This window comes from Pan troglodytes, chromosome 2 (assembly GCF_028858775.2).
Source record: "Pan troglodytes isolate AG18354 chromosome 2, NHGRI_mPanTro3-v2.0_pri, whole genome shotgun sequence".
NCBI lineage: Eukaryota > Metazoa > Chordata > Mammalia > Primates > Hominidae > Pan > Pan troglodytes.
This window is the reverse complement of record NC_086015.1, coordinates 142875252-142893018: the sequence shown is the minus strand read 5'-3', so window position 1 is coordinate 142893018 and position 17767 is coordinate 142875252. Positions and strand designations below refer to the sequence as shown.

At 43.7% G+C, this 17767-nt stretch overlaps 1 protein-coding gene across 22 annotated transcripts in view; it reads left to right on the top strand.

The window, feature by feature from the left end:
* The first annotated feature begins 2691 nt into the window (after positions 1–2691).
* NMNAT3 (nicotinamide nucleotide adenylyltransferase 3) overlaps positions 2692–17767 on the top strand; it is a 117799-nt gene continuing 102723 nt past the window's right edge. For 6 of the 22 annotated variants that reach the window (XM_063807228.1, XM_054681107.1, XM_054681100.1 and 3 more), the window contains exon 1: positions 2703–3065. The gene's annotated coding sequence lies outside the window, so the exon portion shown is untranslated. Of the gene's footprint in view, positions 3066–17767 lie in introns of all 22 variants that reach the window. The other 16 variants (XM_054681112.1, XM_009446560.3, XM_054681106.1 and 13 more) reach the window with 10 other exon arrangements.

Genomic DNA, 17767 nt, shown 5'->3' with positions numbered 1-17767 from the left:
ACTGCCCAAAGAGTTCCTCCTGAAACTTCATCAGCACACCGTTAAGTGATAGAAGGAAACTGCAGAATAGTGTTATATTTTAGCCAGATCTCATTTTAGTAATGACATTTTTATGCCTAGAAATAAGTTTTAAATGTTCAAAAATATGAGCTAAGTGGTCAGTTCCAGCTTTTATCCCTGTAGAGACCTGTCTCCTGCAGCCTTGGGTGGGATGATTCCAAGGCATGCTCTTCACACAGTTTTCTAGGATTTTCCCCTAGGATTAAGCCCTAAACGTCTATTATAGTAGCTGGCTTAATCTTTTATTGAGCTCCCCTTTTCTTCCCTGTATTGCTTCTTCATTACTCTGCTGGTGTTCCATGTACCTCTCAAATAACTACTTGCATTAATTCTTACCTCAGGATCTGGTTCTGAGGGACTCAAGCTGAGACATCCTCTATGTAAAATCTTCCTCCTTCCTGAGGTGGCATTAGGTGGCCACCTTCCTTGAGCCATAATGGCAGATAGGATCCAGGAGAAATGAAACTTACCAATAAAGGAGAGATCTGAAAATATTATTCCCATTATACCCATAATCCAGTAGTCTTTTTGTGAGCTTAAGCAAGTACAAGACTTGCATTTAGGTATTCCTCCTTCTAAAAAATTAGGAGGTAGTTGCCTCTCCAAAATGGATTTTTCAGCCATTGCGTCTTCACCGCTTAGGTTAGGTAAAGCTTGGCTATTATATGAGGTTCTTACCTTCCAGCACAAGGGGATGCTACTTTTTTTAAAAAATATTTTTATTTCCATAGGTTATTAGGGAACTGGTGGTATTTGGTTACATGAGTAAGTTCCTTAGTGGTGATTTGTAAGATTTTGGTGTACCCATCACCCGAGCAGTATACATTGAACCCAATTTGTAGTCTTTTATCTCTCACTCCCTTCCCATTCTTCCCCTCTGAGTCCCCAAAGTCCACTGTGTCGTTCTTATGTCTTTGCATCCTCATAGCATAGCTCCCACTTATGAGAATATACCATGTTTGGTTTTCCATTCCTGAGTTACTTCACTTAGAATAACACTCTCCAATCTCATCCAGTTGCTGTGAATGCCATTAATTCATTCCTTTTTTCTTGCCTAGGAAACCAGGCTTCCTCCTAGACCAAGCTTTAGTCTTCACTACCTCAGGCAAAGAAAGCTTCCCTTGCATGAGGAAGTCATTGCCCAGCCTCTTCTCTGCTCTCTGTGTGCAGCTTCTCCCTCCCTGGCCTAGGGCCCTGACCCAGAATGACTCTTCAGCCCACGATTTTAATCGAAGGCCTCTAATCAACCTGTGGTACTACATGCTACACAAGATTCTCAGAAATCCCTAAGCTTTCTCATGAGTCTCCCACCCTGCTGGGAAACAAGCTGACTTATCAATTAAAGAATATCCAAAGATGTTAAGCCACTTAATCCTCCCCAAAACTCAGTGTGGTAGGGGTTGTTACCTCCCATTATACGAAAGGAAAGTGAGGCTTGGGAAGTAAAGAGACTTGTCCAAGATCACCTTCTGGAGCCACATTTTACACCACAGGTAAGAGAAAAGGGAACCAAGAGGGCACGGACACTGTGTCTTCAGACTGAGTGGGGAAGTACCATTTACCTGGGTACTTATTGGGTGCAAGTTGCATGCCCCCAGTGCTAATACACAAGGGACAAATTTATGGGCCTCCTAAAACTGTGGACAGTGCACCCGTCCAGCCAACTTCATGGGTGCACCGTGAGGCTCTGGTGATATGGACAGGCTTATAAAACACTCTACATACTAAGATGAGGTTGTGTTCCTGTGTCTAGGAAATGCTGGAAATTAAGTGTACAGCAATCAAAAAACCTTGACATCATCCTTGATGTCTCTCTTTTTCACACACTCCAATTCACTCCATTAGGAAACTGTATTGGCAGAATCTAGTGAATCTTGTCCTTCAAGGCCTCTCTCTGCAAGGCTCCCCTGAGCCCTGGGGGCTTATGGAGAGTTCTGGGTGGGCAGAGGAAGCCAGACTGCATTAGGGAAGCAAATTTGGGACCTAAATTTCCTAAGAAGGTTTTAGGGGATAGGGACCCCAATCTCTAAGACCCCAGGATTCTGTTAAGATTTATTTTCTCATTCCAAATAAATGTTCACTGGCAAGCCCTAATTCTGTCTTCTCTTTCTTAAGCAGCCCTCCCTTCCTTCTCCCCACACAACTGTGTATGCTTCAGGCCCCAGAAATCCTACCCTGCTTTGAGGTCTGGCGTTTTACCAGGGCAGGGCTTGAGAATAGAGGTGTAAATTTGTCAGAAGGAAACAGGGGCCGCGCAGTAAGAGAGTAGATCCTCATATAACATGGCAGAAAGTCAATGGATAAATCAAGAAATCGCTATGTAAGTTTCTTTTTTTATTTTTTTATTTTTTTTATTTTTTTGCGACAAGCGGGTGACCACTAGAAGAAATTAACGGAGGAATTGTTAAAAAGAGCTGTGATGGGAGGGAGAAGTGGCCTGTTGCTTTCATTATAAGCAAATCTAGATAATTTTATTTCCTAATAAGTAAGTGGGCGTTACTTTCATGTATTTTTTTAAAAGAAAATTAAATAAAAACACAAAACAAACAGAATACAAAACAGGAAAATAAAAAAGCAAACACGCACGCAACACAAAAGAGCCTTGGCGGTTGGGAGCCAGCGGGCGGGGGCGGGGGCAGGGGGAGAGGGCGGGGCTTAGGGACCCTGGGCGGGGCCAGGGCCGGGTCTCCTTAGGGTCCGCCCCAGCGAGGGGGCGGGGCGCAGATCTGTTTCCCTCAGACTCCATCTGCCCAGAGCCGCTAAGGGAGCTCAAGGTCAAGTTCGCCTTGGCCCCGCCTCCAGCTCAGGTACTAGGGGGTCTAGACCCGAGGCTGCCCGGGACGGAGGCAGCCTTGAGTCCCGAGACCAAACGTCGTTTCCCTCTCGGACCTCGGCCGCCGGGCCGCGCGCTGACCGACAGCCCCTGCTAGGCCCAGCAGGTCCCCTAGTCCCTCGCAGTCCCCCGAGACTCGCCGAGCGCCGTTGCTGAGCCCTGCAAATAGCAGGTAAGCGCAGCGTGGGCCCCTCGTCAGCCCACTAGGACCTGGATCGCGGCTGAATGCCCGGGCCCACGTGACTCCTGGCCCCCAACTGAGTCCTGGGAGTCCCCGCTGGGGCGACAGGTGGCGGCGGAGTGCGGAGCCATCCGGGGTGGCGCGAACCGGGAGGACAGCTCCGCGCTGCCTCTGCGCGCCGGCGGTTCTCGCTGCAGCGTGTCAACCTAACCCCCAGCTCCCCTTTGGCTATGACCAGAGTCCCGGAGACGTGGGTTCGGATCCCACCTTTAGCACTCGTGCACTCAAAGGTTGAAAATATAAGCACAGTGTCTAACAAATACTTAACGTGTTCCACTCAGTATCCGCTGCTGGGCTAAGTGCTGGGGTTACAGTGGCAGGCCAAAAAATGTGGTGACCTCCCCCGTGCAGCTCACAGTCCAGTGGGGGGAGACCGACAGCAAATGGATATCTATGCAAACAAGTGTGAACGTTAAAACTGTGGTCAGAGCTATGAAGATTGAAATTCTAGGGTGCTGGAGAGATTTTATCAGGGCCCCCAGCTACAAAGGCTGCTGGAACTAAAACTTTAGAGAATTCCCGGGCAGGGAACAACAGAGCAAACTCATTTTGTTGGGAGAGAATGTGGCTTGAGGAAAGGAGGGTTGGTGGGGCTGGCCTGCAGAGAGCTGGGGGGAAAGCAATTCCTTAACCTTAACTTTCTCCTCTGTAAAATGGGATTGTTCTACCCATTGAGGATGGAAATGGTGAATGTAAATGATTTAGCACTGCGTGATGGGTGCTGGATGTTACTCTGCACTAAACATCCAAGGTTTGATGTTGTTCTGGACTAAACACAGTGTGCCTGCCTCTCAGCAAAGTCACTTCCCCTCTCCTTGAGTCCTGTTTCTTCCTCTATCAAATAAGTGGTTCTGAGTAGAATCTCTCAAACAGCCTGTTCTCTAAAATGATGACTGGTTTAGTTGTTCATTCTTGAAACATTTAACTGGTGCCCACTTTACCCTGGCTCTGAGGATTCAGAGAGAAATCAGACAGGGGCCCTGCCCTCCTGGAGCCCATGTCGAGTGGGCCAGGTGAAATAAAGTGACAGTTCCACCCTGGCACAACCCAGAGAAAGGGTTCTTACCCACTGGCCTTGCAGGGGAAAGCTTCTCTGTTTTTCTCAGAAAGCCACCCAGGAGCCCCTGAAGGTATGGTTCACACAGCTCCACTGAGCATCAGTTACTTCTTGAATTTCATTGGTGGTTCTCAGCTTTTGGTGTCATCTCCTAAAACTGGACAGAAGACTTCCCAGAAGCAGCAACTATGCTGGGACCTTGCTAAGGACATGTCAGACCTTGAGACCCCATGGATTTGGGAGAGCATTTTAGGTTTCGGGAAACATCTGTCAGCTGCTCACTGTATTTTATTGGCTCAAATGATCCCAATTTCTTATTTGGCTCTGTTCACAACATTGTTGTAGACAAAGAAAGTGCTCCATGAAAACTAACTGAGAGGCCCAGAGAGTGGGGGAACCCAGATGAGGCAGGAGTCTGGCACCATTTGTGGGGAGTGGTAAAAAAGAACAGGTATGATGTTAACAGAGGGTGTTGGAGGGAAGAGGAGAGAGAGCAGCCATTGTGCAGCCTCTCTTTTCCCCTCTCAGACCACTGCAGGATGCCAGCCCATGAGAAGGGAAGCTCCAGGCTTGGTGGTCACAGACCTGGCACTTCTCAGCTCTGTGACTGACCTTGGGCAGCTCACTCACCATGTGAGTCGTGAGGATTGTTCAGGCTTAACAGGTGCTTAGCGTATCGTTGGCCCTGAAGAAATATTAATTCCCACCCTCTCCTTCTCCTGAATGAACTAAAATATACATAGTTGTAGTGTCTACCTCAGAAGGTTATTATGGGGATTTAATGAGGACCTAAAATACATAGAGCAGTGCCTGACATGTGGGAGGATACTACTACTATAACTATTGATATCGTTCCTTAGTCTGGACAAAAATTGATGAAACAAGACAGGGCAGAGGCGGGAGAGGGATAGGAGTGGAGGCAGTATGAGGAATTGTGCAGGGTGATTAGTCAGGGGGTTAGATTATCTGTTGCAGTGGTTTTGCCATAAAGCAAGAGCCTGGCAGCAGAGAGGGGTGTTCTGCATGATAAAGGGCCTCCTGGGCAGCTGCACTGTCAGAAAGCCCCAGAAAGCCCCAGTGTCTTTGTAGACTCAGGCCAAAGAAAGCGTAGCAAAAGTTGGAGAAAACTAGGGTTGAAAAGGGTCTAAAATGGTCTTTTTGATGATTTGTCTCTAACTGAAGGCTGAGTGGGGGTTCCCTGCAGGGGGCTGCCACTGCGCCTTGCAGACCCTTGCCATCCATTTGAGCATGGTAACTGCCTGAGACTGTTCTGGCTTTGACCTGGGAGCTATGGAGTCTAATTTTGCAAACTTCGCACCCAGCAGAGTACCAGGCCAAAAAGGCATGAATCAGTAATGAACAAATAAATGAACATAAACCCAAGAGGCAGATTTTTCATGGTATATGTGCATGTGTGTGTGTGTGTGTGTGTGTGTGTATGTTTAAAAGGAATATGAAGGTAAGGAAAGATGACTAATGTATTTAAGCATTTGCTGAGGGCCAAATATTTTCATGTATGTCGCAGCTTAGTGGTGAACACCATAGTCTTGTAGTCAGATAAAATTGCTCGTGTGACTTTCCCATGTATCACCAAAGTGCTCTAAACCTGTTTTTGCATCTGTAAAATGAGAATCACTATAGCTAATTCATAGGGCTGTTAGGAGCATTAAGCAAGATAAGCATATGAAGCACTGACCTCAGTGTACAACATGTAGTATGGTAAGTGCCCTGTCAATAATGGCTGCCTTATTATTATATTTATTAATCTTCCCAATAATCTCCACAGTGGTAAGGAAACTGAAGGCCCTAGGCACAGAAGGGTGGCATGGATTCTGAACTAAGTCCCATCTGGAAGCAAAGGCACTCTGCAGACACTAACCAGACAGCTTGTGTGAAATGAAATCAACTTTATGTGCATTTCATTCGTTACTTAAAGCACTTGACTAAGTGAAATTTTAAAAAGAAAAAAACCTGCGAAATTATAATTGATGTGCCTTTCAAGTTCAGGTATTTTATCATCTCGATAAATCTTCCATACATCTATGTTAAACCACTTTGAGCTGTCAAAGCTCTTAAATAAAGTGGCTCGTCCTCACCAGTGTCTGTCTTTGCTCGTTTATCATGGTTCCCCAGTAAAGCTGGACAGATCCCATTTTGCGGGGCAGGCCTCAGGATGGCAGCTCCTGCCCCATTGGTTTAGCTGTGCAGTTCTGCATGATGGTATTTAACAAACCACAGTGGACTCATGATTCCTTCATCATTGTGTCTCCCACATACACATAGACCCATGTGCCACTCTAGGAATTAGGAATAGAAAGGCAATCTATTGCTAGAGAGAATCTGAGAAATCAGCTCCAGGGAAACCTAAGATTCTCTGTAATAGGTTTTGGATGGAAGTGCCTGGGATGAGGGTGACCATGCGTCTGGAAGTCAGCACTGTCTGCTCTTTCCACCCAGAAGCGCTATGTCTGGGCTGCCTTCCTGCCCAGTGAAGGCCTGGTCTTCATCCCTGTGCCTCTCTGCTGTCCCTGCCTCTGGCCAGAGCTGCCCCTAAATCCAGAATCCCTGGGGCAGCGGCAGAGGCACACCCTGTTGCAGGGAAGCCTTCCTGAATCCCTCCTCAGCCTTCCCATAGTACCAGTGGGTGCCTGTCAGCATGCCCTTCTCTGGCCACGCTGAATTACCTCCTCTGCTGGGCTGTGAGCACTTCCACAGCTTTGGACCAAGTGTTCCCTGTACTTAGCACCATGCCTGGCACGTTGTTTCTCTCTCTCTCTCTCTCTCTCTATTCCTTCCTCCCTTTCTTTCTTCTACACATACTTCAGGCAGTGTCCTGGGGATTCAAACAGTGAGTCAAAATGACATAGTCCTGACCCTCATGGAGTCCGCACACATCATGAGACAGATTTAACAATAGAATTAAGCACATAAACACACACATAGCAACACATTTTAAACTGGCTTAACTCTCCTGAAGGAGGAGGCTGGTGTGTCAGGGCCGCATGTGGAAGGGAGAAAGATAGAGAAATATAGTCAGTATCACTATAGACAGAGGGGCCCAAAGTGTTGGAGGGAGGCTTATGTTCCTTTTTTCATATACACCCTTGAAGACCGCTGGACGATATTTTTCTATAAATCCTGGTAAGCAGTGGTGTATGCTGCCAAGGTCATCCTATTGAGAATGTATACTTTTAAAAACAACTGTGCTTCAGCTTCCAAATGGGAGAATAATGCTGTGATCCAATTCACTTACCCCTTTATAGTTTCCAGAGCTCCTCCTCGGATGTTGTCTGATTGGGTGCTCCAGTTCTCAGCGTCATACATCTCATCTTGGGTAGCAGCAGCAAACAGGGATGCAGCTCACCTGAGGGTAAATCTAGTGGCGTGGGCACTGGAGTCTTTTCCCTTCTGAGTGACAGAGTCCACCTGGGAGCCTATTTGTTTCCTCCTTCTCTGATACTCCTGGGCACACCAGGCTGAGTCTCCAGCATAGATTTTATCATGTTGTGGCTAGTGGTCTGCTGTCTGAGAGGAAAGAAGGGCACTGCTGACTGCTGTTGTCCAGAAAGCTGGGCCCACCCATCTGTGTGCAGCTGTGGCAGGGTGAGCTGGCAGTGATCCTACCCATGCAGAGCCATGCCATGCCAGCACAGTCCTTCGTGAGGAACCAGCAGTTCTCCAGAGGGGCACCATGCCTGCCTTCAAAACCCATTCATTTCCACTGAGAACACGGAGAAAGTCACACTAAAGGCCTGTTCAAAATAAGATGTGATCCAAACAGCCTCAGGAAACATTCTCTGTCCATACTTGAATATTATTAGAGAGTTACTTTGGCCAGAGCTGTTGACAAAATACATCTCCAATCCCTACCAGTCTCAGACGTAGACCTTATCACCAGAGATGAGCTGCCGTCTTCTCTGCAGCAAAGGAAGGATGCATCACTGCACAGAGATTGAAAAGGCCCCCATGCTACCCTTAGTCGGGTGAGTTTGCCTGCCTTGCACAGACTGGTGGGGAAGGGCTATATTCTCAAGGTACAGCTATAATAGGATTGTAATTGTGTGGCTCTTAGCCATGGAGAAAAGAAGTGGTTCTGGAAATCTCCCTTTCATAAAGGCTGACACGCTGACAGTATTTATGCCTCTTGAAAGTACATGTTAAGTGGTGGATATTTATGAAAAGGGTTTTGAGGAGTAAATGTGTCCATCAGTCAACCTGGAACTTTTTAGAGCTCCTAAGATGGTTTTAAATTAGAGCCAATCTTCTTCCTGCCTTCCCCCTTCCATCAGTATGCCCCCCTTTCTTTGCTTTCTCTTATAAAAATGAAGTGTCAAGGCAGGACACAGCCCAGGGAGGAGGTTGGAACTGCCTTGCAGAAGCAGAGTTAGCATATTAAAGGCAGGTGTGTAGGGGTTAGAGCCTTGATTCTGGTCCTTCCCCCTTGTCACAGTGTTCTGGAAAGAGGAGAGTACGGAGCAAGGCTGACAAGCATGGCTCAGCCTAATTGCATCCTAACCACTGCCATCAGCAGCCCTGCTATCAGCCAGGCTGCTCGCTGAAAGGTTTACAACCATAAAGGAAAAGAATGATGAAAACATGTGATGCAAACCAACCTGAATTTGGGCTCAATAAGTGGCAGGTGGAAGTGAATGAGTGTCAGTGTCAATGAGGGAATCACACCAGGTCAGGTCAAGAGAAACCTTTAGAAGGCTGGAAGTTTCTCTGTGAGCCAGTGATCATTAGAACAGAATGCCTGTTACATGAATTAGTGTGTAGGAGTCTAACTTGGAATTATTACTCACTTTCAAATCTTCATTTTAAAGATCAGTAATAGGTTTATTGCACAAACCTTATACTTAGTAACAAAGACTGCTTTGCTTTTAATTTCCCCATCTGGCCTTCTTCTATGTAACTTATATGGTGCCGTTGATCAGTCTTGTCTTAATGTTTGTGTGTGTGTGTGTGAGAGACAGAAAGGATACCACTGTCTGTTACTCATGTTGTGTTTTGTAAGTAATCAAAGGACCGTCGATGATAAAAGTATAGGAGCTGCCTGTTTCAGGTGTCACTGAAATGCTGCTACCTTTTGGCTTCTTCTGAAATTCTGCTTTAAGAAAATAATCTGAAAAGTAGAAAGAGCCACTGTATAAAAATGCTCTCTGCATCATTATTTGCCATGGTGAAAACTTGGAAGTGATCTGAATATACAGTATAGGAGAAGAACAAATTACAGAACGACAGGCTGATGGAATATTATGTAGTACTTAAAAATATGAAGATTAGTCACATGGGAAACCTTAACATGCTCTGGGAACAGAATGCAGTTACATTACAGCCATATTTAGGAAAACAGTCTTCAAGGGAGCCCTCTAAGGGGACAAGAGTTACATATGAAAAAGGGAATTATGGATAACCTTTTTCATATATCAAGCTTTCTATATTGTTTTATTATTCCTATAACTATTTTAAAATCTTAAAATCAGCCAAATTAAACAGTGATCTTTCTTCAGTTTGTAATTTTAGGCCACTATCTTTGTGGCCTCATCCTGAATTAAATCATCCAATCAAAAAGAATGTTAAAGCCAGGTTTGGCTCCCTATTTCCATGTTTCCAGTCCAGAGATACACTCTGGGTTCCTGGCTGAATGGCCTGCAGATGTGCTCACCCTGTCCCTGTAGACTTGAATTCTCAGGGTTTTTAAGTTAAAGAAGGCCACTGCCTCTCCTGGTCCCCAGTACTGTGGGAGGAAGGAGGAATTTGGAATTGCAGCCTTCAGAGCCCTTATTGGTGACATTTCAGCAAACTCTCCCCACAACCCAACACACACAGTTACTAATTGCCTAGGGTAGCCCTGTATCATTCTGGCATCTTGTCTTGCAGGCATTGTATTCTAGTACCTCAGGAACTGGATATTATGTGTGTACTGCCAACTCTCACTGTGATGGCCTTATATCCGTGTATTCTTTGCTACCTAATGCTGGCCAAAGCCTAGTGCATTAAACTCATTCAATTGGCTAAACATTAGGAAATCATGTCACAAGACAAGGACTTGAGTCTGAGTAGTTTATTTGAAAGTGGACCCCAGGAAGCACTAGCAAAAAGTAGGGAAATGAGCCAGGGAAGTGTACCATCAAGCAGATGACCAGCAGGGGCAGCTGGGCTTTAATCCTGATGGGGATCTCCAGAGCCAGCGCAGAACCATCTCAGAGTTATCCCGTCATGGGGCTGGGGGCTGGGTATACACATACCATTTCTGTCAGTCATTGCTGAGACAAAGAGATGGAGATGCTGTCAGTGGAAGTCAAGCTGGCTTGCTCTAAGACGATGAGGCCTGGGGCTCAGGGCATGGCACTGACAGTGTCTGCTGTACCGTTCTTCCCTTTAACACCATGAACATTATCAGCGTACTAAACTGAAGATAACCAAGGCCACAATTCCCTGCTAAATCAGACCCAGTTACACTACATTGAAGACTGCATTAAGTATAACCAACCCCAAAAGTTTGAGAAAAAAATCATGGATGGAAAACTTTAAATAAGAAAAACATTACCATATTTCTTCCTAGTAAATTGGAATAGACTACCAAAATTTGATTTTAGTGGCAGAATGCTAGTTTTCTGCAACTGTACAGTTTAAGACCCAACACTTTAAAGGAAGGCTTGAGTGTGTAAGGTTTATCTTTATTATGGCAATGTTTTTTCCTGTCTTGTAGCTTGATGATTCCTGTTATTTTTCTGGTAGATTAAGATGATATTAAAAGAAAACTTCATTAGGAGAAAATATTTAACTTTATTTGTATTAATCCATAATTATATCTCCAGTGCCATGTTTTAATATTAATATTGGATTTACTTGCTGTACTCACTAATACAAGAGGATGGCAGAAAATTTCTGTAGTTATGGCTTTAGGTGCTATGATACATATTTTGTAGTCATTGCCTTTATATAGAAACACTTCATCTCCAATTAAAGATTTAGTAGCTCTTCATCAAAATATCTATTCACAAACGAGGCATACTCTATGGTTGTGCTGACATTTCAACTTAATTCACTCTATAGTTTTGTGGATCCCAAATCTTTTTTTTTTTTTTTTTTTTTTTTTCTGAGACAGGGTCTCACTCTGTTGCCCAGGCTGGAATGCAGTGGCATGATCTTGGCACTCACTTCAACCTCCGCCTCCCAGGTTCAAGCAATCCTCCCATCTCAGCCTCAGGAGTAGCTGGGACTACAGGCATGCACCACCACACCTGGCTAATTTTTTTTTGTACCTTGTAGAGATGGGGTTTCACCATATTGCTCAGGCTGGTTTTGAACTCCAAGGCTCAAATGATCTGCCTGCCTTGGCCTCCCAAAGTGCTGAGATTACAGGCATGAGCCACTGCGCCCAGTGCCCCCATCCATTTTATATGCTTTTCTCCGCCATGCATAGAAGAGGAATAGCAGCAGAAATTTGGGGCATAATGCAGATTCTAGAAACACTCTCTATGTCTTTATTAAGTCTATTGGAATATTTGTCACTACAAATGAAGGCCATACTCCAAGAAATGATTTAAAATTGTAAATCACATAGCAAGTTCAATAGGGTTTAGTGTTAAAATTCATATGCTTTCAGTTCTGGGCATTTTAGATTTGTGTAGAAAGAATTCAAGATCTTAGTGTTTTAGATCAATAAAGTCATTTCCCTTTAAGTTATGGTCCAAGATGCATTCCATAAAGACTGAGATGACAAATACCTGGTGTTTATGTATTTTTCCATACCCTGTGCAGATGGCAGACATCATTGACTGATACCCAAGCCTGATTTCTCCTCAGCAAAGTTCTCTACGCAGCCAGCTGCTGCAGTTAATCAGAATTAGTTCCCTAGATGAAGTCTATGGACTCTCCATGCTCTTACATACCTTTGTACTTGTCCCTGCCATTTCTGGGAATGGTCAACAAAGGAAGCTTTCATAGTCTCCTTTCCAAAAAACATTTTTTAAAGATGAATTCAAGAGGCAGCTGGTTTGCTCACCTAGTGCCTTTTGAGCCACCTCTCTGTTATGCAGATGGTAGGTATTCTATTTGTCAATGACTGACTGTCTCCCTTCCTTTTGTCCTTCTATCATGTGCATTTTGATTTTCTTTCTTCATTTCCTCTAATGTTGCTAAGAAGATAAAACAGGAAGCCCCAAATTATTTGCTATTTTCTCTCTTATAAAGTTTGTTTGAAGTCATTTGTATTAATGGAAATGCATTGAGATTTTGATTTTCTTTTCCTCCCCTCAGGAAGACTGCTCTGCTATAGGTCACCAGCGACCTTCACATTACCAAATCTTACAGGCTTTCTCTGTCCATATTTTCAGTGCAACATGTGATACCTCAGACCATGCCCCACCTTTTGAACTGTTCTTTCTTGGACTTTCTTCTCTCTTCCCTCATTGTTTCTTCTTTGACTTCTCTACCTGCTCCCTTTCCTCTGCTGGCATTTTTAGTGGGGCATCCCCAAGATTCTTCCCTTGGGTTCCTCTTGCCTGTACGTTACACCTGGATAATTTCATTCACACACCTGGTTTGTAACCATCACCTTTATATGGATACCTCCCATATCCTTATCTCTATCACATCCTTTCCCTATAACCCAGACATCTGTGTCCAGCAGCCTGTTGAATGCTTTCTCATGTGGCTCCTATAGGCCTCTAGAGTCAGCATGTTTTGTTTGCTCTAGACTATTTCCTTTTGCACAAGGCTGACTAAATACTTGCCCCTCTCAGATTGTTTCTGCTACCTCCTCGAAGTCATACATACACCATTATGGGCTTGTCAGAAAGCTTCTGTCTTGGAAAATCAAGTGTAAGACAAGAGCACAAACCAAGAACTAGGGCTTAAAATTTAGGAACTTGAAACGAAACTATAATTTATTGTCTCTCACAATTCTGGGGGTTGACTGGGCTCAACCAGGCAGTTCTCACTCTGGGTCTCATTCAGAGGCAGTTAGAGGGGGGCTGAGGCTGGACCCACTCCAAAGGCTTCCTCAGTAAAGAGAAACCTAGAGAATGGGAGCAAATATTTGCAAACTGTCCATCTGACAAGGAATTAATAACAAGCCTATATGAAGAACTCAACTCAATAGCAAAAAAAAAGCCCAAATATTTTGATTTTTTTAAATGTGCAAATGATCCGAAAGACATTTCACAAAAGAAGACATGCAAATGGCCAACAGACACATGAAAAATCCCCAACATCACTAACATCAGGGAAATGCAAATCAAAACCACAATGAGAGGTTATCTCACCCTATTTAAAATGACTATTATCAAAAAGACAAAAAACAACCAATGCTGGCAGGGATGAAGAAAAAGAGGAACACTACTACATCATTGATGGAAATGTATTAAATAACTTAGTACAACCATTATGAAGAGCAGTATGGAAGTTCCTCAGAAAACTAAAAGTAGATCAACCAAATGATCCAGCAATCCCACTGCTGGGTATGTACCCAAAAGAAAGGAAATCAGCATATTGAGGAGATATCTGCACTCACATGTTTATTGTGGTACTATTCATAATAGCCAAGACTTGGAATCAACCTAAATGTCCATCAGCATGCCAACCATTCTATCAATCAATAAAGAAAATGTGGTATTATATACATAATGCTATATTATTTGGCCATAAAAAAGAATGAAATTCTGTCATTTGCAGCAACATGGATGGAACTGGAGGACATTATGTTAAGTGAAATAAGCCAGGCACAGAAAGAAAATTATTGCATGTTCTCACTCATGTGGGAGCTAAAAGAGTTGATCTCATGAAGGTTGAGTAGAATGATCATAACCAGAGGGTAGCAAGGGTTGGGGAGGGGTGAGGCTGGTACAGTAAAGGGAGGTTGGTTAATGGGTACAAACATACAGTTAGGAGTAAGTTCTAGTGTCTGATAGCACAGTAGGGTGACAATAGTTAACAGTAATTTATTGTAGATTTTTAAATTGCAGGAAGAGGAGATTTGGAATGTTCCCAACATAAAGATGATAAATATTTGAGGTTATGGATTTCTTCATCATTACACATTGTATGCATGTAGCAAAATATCACAAGTTACCCTATAAATATGTACAATTATTATGTATTAACACAAAACAAAATAATTTTTAAAAGGCTTTCTCACTCAGTGGCTGACAATTGATGGTGGCTGGCAGCTGGGGCCTCCACTGGGATGCTGGAATGGCACATCAGGTGGCCTAGATTTCTGCACAGCATGGCAGCTGGGTCCTAAGAACAGGTATCCCTGGAGGACCAGGTGGGAGCTGAGTCACCTCTTATGGTCTACCCTCAAAAGTCTCATAGTATCACTTTTGCCATATTTTCTGGCCTGCCTATCTTCAGGGGGACAGAATAGACCCACCTCTCTGTGGGAGGCATGTCACTGTCCCATTGTAAGAAGAGCATGTGGACAGCACATGCTGTTGTGCGTGGGTTGGAAAATACATCCTGCCACAGGTCTCCAACATGTCTGACTACTCCTCTGAGAACCACCTGGAATGCCACAGAAGCTTTCTGTTTTATTTATTAAATTTTTTGATAGGTAACATATTTACATGATTCAAAAGTTAAGAAAAATAAATATGAATATATTCAATGAAAATATTCCCTCTCATCTCATAGCTTCTACCTTTGCCTCCCCATAGACAATCACTGCTATATTTTTTATATGCTTTCAGAGTTTATAGATATTTTGATATTTCACTCTTTTTATACAAAACAATATTTCATACTCACTGTTCTACATTTTGCTTTTTTTTTCACTTAAAATAATTCTGGAGATGACTTATCAGTACAAAAAGGTCTCTCTCTCTCTCTCTCTCCTGTTACAAATGAATAGTATTCTATTGTGGGCTTTACTTGAGATCACTAAATTAGTTTTCTATGGGTAGGCACTGAGCAGTTTCCAATTTTTTACTGTTACAGACAACACTGCAGTGAATAACATATGCCATCTTTCATGGGAGAGAATTAGGAAGCCTTCCTCAAGAGCTCAAGCCAGCATGGTCATCCTCTTCCCACAGTGCCTTATACCTCATTCCATCATGGCACTTACCATGTCTCCTTTCATCAGACCATGGCTCCTAGAGATTATGGACTGTGGCTACTGTAACTTATTTCCATACTACCTAGCACAGGGCCCTCTGTGTCCACACTTTGCCGAAGAGGTCTGTGCCAAGGAGGGAAGAAGGAGGGAGGGAGGCAAATGAGTACAGGTGTCTCAGGGGCCTGCGTTTCACCTCCTCTTATTGCATCTGTAACTGCATTTCTTAGTGGCAGGTACCACTTAAGGCCTGTGTGGTTTCTTCCTCAATCTGTCACTGAAACTGGAATCTGGTTCTACCCTGTTTGGCCTGGCTTCGTGTACAGGGTGTATCCCAGAAGACTCCAGCCTGAAGCCTAGTTTCTGTAGAGTCTCCCAGGTCAGCCCAGAACTACTCCCTGACAGCTTGTCCTGTTCAAAAATAGCACCAGCAGGAGTTTATTGTGGAGGAGGGTGCGGGTAGTGGTCATCACATAATAGTACTAAGATATCATTGAAAAATTGCTGTCCTGATAAAAATCCAGCAAAATAGAATTCTCCTTTGTCAAGGAAGTATTCTTAAATCTCAGACTCTTATTGTTTTGCTAGGAAATGTATTCTTTAAGGAATATAAATTGTTTTTGTTAAATTAAGGAGGCAAAATTCTAATTTTCACAAGAAAGACTGACAGTTGTGCTCACTGCTTTAAAGAAGGCTTTCTGGGGGAGCTTATATTCAAGATTCTTTCTATTGTAAGGAAGAGAAACTTCACTGAAGCTAAATTAAGCAAAATTAGGAGTATGGCTAACATAATAGAAATGTTTTGGGGAATCAGCACAGCTGGGTCCAGGTTACCAAATAGATGATGGTGCTAGGAATCTCACCTTCTCCGTCTTTCAGCTCTTATTACCACTGAGTTGGCTTCATTCTTTAAGGTAGGGAAGATAGGAGTTCCAGGCTTACATGGAGTTTATAGCCCCTTATCTCAAAAGATACTCTTTTTTTCCAGTATCCCTATTGAAAGAGGAACTGATTTGTTCTTCAGGAATCATAGCTCCTGGACCACTCATTTTTCATAGAAAGTTGAAGTTTTCTAGCCATCTCGATTGACAGACTTTTCAGAATCATGAGGAATCGTAGTCTAGCAGTTTTGAAAGCGAAGGTGTTGCAGGACCACACAATGGAGCTGCCTACCATGGATGGTGATTCAAAATTTGAATTTCAGACTGTGAAGAGTATCTAACTTGGGGATGCTAGACCTGAATTAAGAAAGGGTTCCTATGTTAATCTCTCTACTTTCATATATGTTTGATATTTTCTGTAATATAAAGTGCTTTTAAAAAGTGCATTAAAAAATGTTTAATGTCTTGGTTTGGGAACTCTCAACAAACAAGTCTTCACATTTCTATATGTTTACTGTCTGATTTTCTCAACTTCTGTTTTTCTTTTCATTGCACAAAGAGACCTTAATCCTTACTTCCCTCTAAGCTGGGAATTCGGGGGAAAAAACACAGTAGTTGACTTCAGATTTGTGTGGTGTGCTTGGAGGGCATTGGGGTGAAGATAGTCAGGTGCCCTTAAATCCATGTTTCCAAGCTTCCCAGAACAAAAGCCTCAGAAAATTCCAGCCAGGGAGAGAAGGAAGTCTGTGCTGTGACCATAAGTCTACATCTCCCCCTTTCACGGGCAGTACTTGAGCTGGGGTCAGTGTGGACAGATCAGTTGAGGGCTCAGTAGGGTCCTGACTTCGGGTCATGTGTATAGTTAGAGGGAGGCCCAGATGCTCAGAGGGTCATGAACTAGCTGCTGGAGGGACTCTTAGAGAGTGTTTAGACTGCCTTTTTATTTTACAGGTGAGGAAGCTGAGGCCAGAGGAGTTAAGTGGTCCAAATTCACACAGTGAAGTAGCAGGAGCAGAGCTAGGTTTGAGATCCCAGAATCTAACTTTGGAGTCTAGTACTACTTAATAGCTGTTTGACTTTGAGTAAGCACCATTGCTTCTCTGAGCACCGTGAGACAGGCAGAATAATGGCCCTCCAAATGTCTACATCCTAATTCCCAGAACCTGTGAATGTGTTAGGTTCTGTGGCATTGGGGCATTAAGATTGCAGATGAAATTAAAGTTGCCGATTATCTGACCCTAAAATAAGGAGAATATCCTGGACCATCCAGGTGGACCCAATCTAATCACAAATATGCTTATCAGTGAAAGATGGAGGCAGGAGAGTCAGAGAGATGCAGCATGAGAAAAACTGGACTGCCCATTGCTGGCTTGGAAGCTGGAAGGGAGGCAGGAGCCACAGAATGTGGCAGCCTCTAGAAGCTGGGAAAGACAAGAATAGATTCTCCCCCAGAGCCTCCAGAAAGGAACACAGCCCTGCTGACACCTTAACTGTAGTCCCTTTTGGACTTCTGACTTCCAGAACTATAAGATAATAAATGTGTGTTGTTTTAAACCACTAAGCTTGGAGTAGTTACAACAGCAATAGGAAACGAATACACCTGTAAAGGGGAATAGTCGTACCTCCCTCAAAA